The sequence below is a fragment of the Miscanthus floridulus genome, chromosome 16, assembly GCF_019320115.1.
Source record: "Miscanthus floridulus cultivar M001 chromosome 16, ASM1932011v1, whole genome shotgun sequence".
Classification (NCBI taxonomy): Eukaryota; Viridiplantae; Streptophyta; class Magnoliopsida; order Poales; family Poaceae; genus Miscanthus; species Miscanthus floridulus.
This window is the reverse complement of record NC_089595.1, coordinates 81836446-81839662: the sequence shown is the minus strand read 5'-3', so window position 1 is coordinate 81839662 and position 3217 is coordinate 81836446.

Below are 3217 nucleotides of genomic sequence, written 5' to 3'. Positions count from 1 at the left end.
AAAATATGTTTGTGGTTTCACCTCTCCTGTCACTTTTCTTTTTTATTTGTTTTCTGAAATTTAATGTAATCAAATTGCACTCCATTTTCGCACCCCCAATTTGTGAAGTTGTTGCCGCACCAAGTTCCTAGCTTGAAGATATGGTGACTGCCCATCTTTTAGACAAAGAATTGCAGCTTTACCTTTTATAGTTTCTAAAAAAATGTGCTGCCCAATGATGAAAACCGAATATGCAAAGATGGCAAATGATTTCCTCCCATCCTCCAACTCCTCTTCCTCTCTCTCTATCTCTGCCTGCCTGTCTGTCTCTCTGTGTGTTCAGAGGGAGAGTGTTAGGCCCTGTTCGCTTGAACTACTTATCAGCTTCTGCAACAGTGACTGCGTATTGTCATTAAATGGCTGTCTGGAGGCGTCTTGTGCCATCAATGAATGCTGTTTCTTTGAGACCTGAGGACAAGCTTTTTACTTATCTTACTCATATATACCATTTTGAATTTCTTGTTTATATAAACTGATTTGAAGTTTCATCTGCCAGGTTTGCCTCTGTTAGTTTGATGTGGGGTTCTCTTGTATTCCTTTCATTATTTTTGATTGATATTAGTTTTGTACTCCCTTTTATTCCATATATGAGGAACGGGTTTGCCCAGAAGTTCATATACTTGTTTTGTTTCTTTGATAGTACTAGCATATATGCTCGTGCATTGCAACGGGAGAAAATTTTTATCAAATGTTCACGAAAACAACAGGAACATACATATCTTTTTATATTTTACCATTTTTATCTATATATCTAAACCTACCAGCCCATTTCTTTTGTCTACCTCCGAGTAAGTTGGATAAGTAACCTAATCTAAATCCATATAGAAAAAATAAGAGTAGAGATCTATTCCTAATAATACTAAACCACGATAAGTTTCTTTAGTTTAATCTTTTTCTTCTGTTTTTTCCATAAACGCTGACTTTTTTTCTTTTTGCCGTAGAGATCGTATCCTCATCGGCCACAAATTTTTTTTTTTTTGGCCTTTTTCTTTTTTCCGTACAGACTCTTGGTTTTGGTCTCTTTTATTTCTGTTTTTTTTTGACACAAAGTATAGTTAAGAATCCTATTCTAATCCAAATAGATACCTCCTAGTAAGTTGGACGAGAACGTAATCTAAATCCATATAGGAAATCAAATAAGATTAGAGATTTATTGCTAATAACACTAAATACTAAACCACGATAAGTTTATTTAGTTTGGATCTTTTTCTTCTATTTTTTCCATAAACGCTGACTTTTTTTTTTCTTTTTGCAGTAGAGATCATGCCCTCGTTGGCCACAATTTTTTTTCCTTTTTTTCTTTTTTGCCGTACAAACTCTTGGTTTGGGTCTCTTTTTTTTTTTTTCTTCTGTTTTTCTTCTTTACTAAACCACGATATGTTTCTTTAGTTTTAATCTTTTTCTTCTGCGTTTTCCATAAACGTCGACTATTTTTTTTTCTTTTTGCTGTAGAGATGTCCTCATTGGCCACAAAATTTTTTCCCTTTTTTTATTTTTTGCCATACAAACTATTGGTTTGGGTTTTTTTCCCGTTTTTTTTTTTTTTTTTTTTTTTTTTTTTTTTTTTTTTTTTTGCCGTAGAGAGATTGTGTCCTGGTTGGCCATGATTTTTTTTTTCTGTTGTTTTTTCTTTTTCTGCCTTAGAGACTGTGTCCTCGTTGACCATGTATTTTTTTTTTATCTATGTCCATATGTCATTAATAAAACTTGAGACATGTAAAAAAGAGATTTGAATTATTATTCCTATTCGTATCCAGTTTATTTAGGCTTGGAGAGATCTATTTGTCCTACTTATCTAGGGTCATAGAAGTCTAGATGGAAGAAACTATCGACTATCGGTAATTAGGGAGGTGGACAAAAAAAAATGGATAGACGAAAAAAATGGCTGGAATTTTTGCCACTTTATTATTTGGTATAGATTCGTGTTTCATAATTCAGTTGTGGAAACAGCAGCTTTAAGCCTGATGGTGCTCATATCATAAGGGCATCTCGTCGTAATTTGTGTTCTGTATGAGGTCCAAGTGAGGTAATTGTTACAAGTTGTAGTTCCTAAAGTGTGCAGTGCAATGCTGGTTTCTCTGTTGTGTTCATACTGAAGCCTGGTTAGGGGCAGAGAGAGATACACTTACTAACAGATGGTCACAGCCGTGCAGTGTCCCCATTTTGCGCTCCTGCCTCTTCCTGAGTTTTGTGCTTGCCCGATGACGATTACGGTGAACCCATCACCTAATGAATGGATGGATAAATAGATCAGCTTGGATTTGAGCTCTATGGGGTGACCCTATATGTTTTTGCAAGGTCGGACCTCCTGAAATGGCTATTGAAGTGGTGGGGCTTCTCGGTGTTCTTTGTGCCATATAGCCTGCAAAAAGTAAGCCTATGGTTTGCGGACATGCCCGCTTGCATCACTAGGGAATTGGATTACACTCCTGCTCCTCCTTTGTGCCAGCACTGAAGCCCACTGGGTCACCTTCTGATCGAGATCAACTCAGGTTTACGTGTGTTGTGATTGTCTGTATTGTACTATGAAATTCAGAAAAAAAAAATCTAAGGGCTTTTTGATACAACAACAACAACAAAGTCTTTAAGTCCTAAACAAGTTGGGGTAGGTTAGAGTTGAAACCTAACAAAAGCCATCAAGGTTCAGGCACATGAATAGCTGTCGTTCAAGCACTCATATCTAAGGTTGGGTATATTTCATCATTTAGTCTCCTTTTATTGCCTTTACCTAAGTCAACTTCGGTCTTCCTCTGTCTCTCTTCACGTTACTATCCTGGCTTAGGATTTTACTACGCACCGGTGCCTCTAGAGGTCTCTGTTGGACATGTTCAAATCATCTCAATCGGTGTTGGATAAGCTTTTCTTCAATTGGTGCTATTCCTAATCTATCACGTATATCATCGTTCCAAACTCGATCGTTCCAAACTCGATCCTTTGTATGACCGCAAATCCAACACAACATACGCATTTTCATGACATTTATTTGTTGAACATGTCGTCTTTTCGTAGGCCAACATTCTACACCATATAACATAGTAGGTCTAATCGTCGTCCTATAAAACTTGTCTTTTAACTTCTGTGGTACCCTTTTGTCACATAGGACACCAGATGCTTGCCACCACTTCATTCACCCTGCTTTGATTCTATGGCTAACATCTTCATCAATACCCCTGTCTCT